Genomic DNA, 956 nt, shown 5'->3' with positions numbered 1-956 from the left:
GGCGAGGTGCTGCAGTTCAGATCCCTGGTGTATACTGGGACTGGGAGGGGGAGGAGTGATAGAGCACAGCCATTTTCTGCTAAAATACCAAAATCTCTCTGTGTGTTGCTTTGAATGGCTGTTTGGGTGTCACCATGGTGATTGGGGTGCAGCGCCTGATGCTGGAGACTGACTGTGAAGTCTTCACAGTCGGAAGAATCCAACGTTTTCCTGAGGTCACACTGTGCACTGATCCCCAGTGAGAGGGGGTGACCCCTGCTGGAGGAATCACACTAATAAAACAGAAGCCAAAGTGCTGGCAACTGGCTATGGGGCTGCTATGATTAACATTATTGTTATTTATTGATGTATGTGATACCTCTCAGGAGTGTTGTGTATTAAAGCTATAGACACTGATGACTGCCGGAACACATCTCTGTACCTAACTTCACACCCCTTGTCTGCGAGTCACTTGGACAAAGATTTCCACCAAAGCCTCCGTCTGCCATCTGATCCTGAGAGGGCGAGGTTTTCGAAGTGCTAGATGACAACTGGGTGTCCAAAGAGGGGCGAGGCACAAGGAGCCATTCCCTCTTACTGACCCTGGGCAGGAGTCAGGTATAATTGCAGTCCTAGCAGCTCTCCTGAGCACAGGTGCTGCTCCCTTCTACTGTTACCTGTAGCTCTGCTAACCCTATAGGGGGCATCCTTGGTGAGGCTGCTAACATGAAAGGCTTAACTGGACATGCAGTCATGCTGTGTTCTCTAAGTGCATTCCCCCAGCATGCCACGTTTCTGCAGGAGGGATGGAGATGCAATCTCTTCTCGAGTCCCTCCTATGGAGGGTGCAGCTGAACAGCACATCCATCACGGGCCCAGATCCTATCAGGCACAATGTGGTCCTAAACCAACAGTACAGCTAGCCATAAAGTGCTCTGTACAATTACAAACCATACACGCATAGGAAAAATTCCCTT

This window comes from Terrapene carolina, unplaced genomic scaffold, assembly GCF_002925995.2.
Source record: "Terrapene carolina triunguis isolate 2854851 unplaced genomic scaffold, T_m_triunguis-2.0 Scaffold194, whole genome shotgun sequence".
Classification (NCBI taxonomy): domain Eukaryota; kingdom Metazoa; phylum Chordata; order Testudines; family Emydidae; genus Terrapene; species Terrapene triunguis.
The sequence above is the reverse complement of the archived record's forward strand: the minus strand, read 5'-3'. Positions refer to the sequence as shown.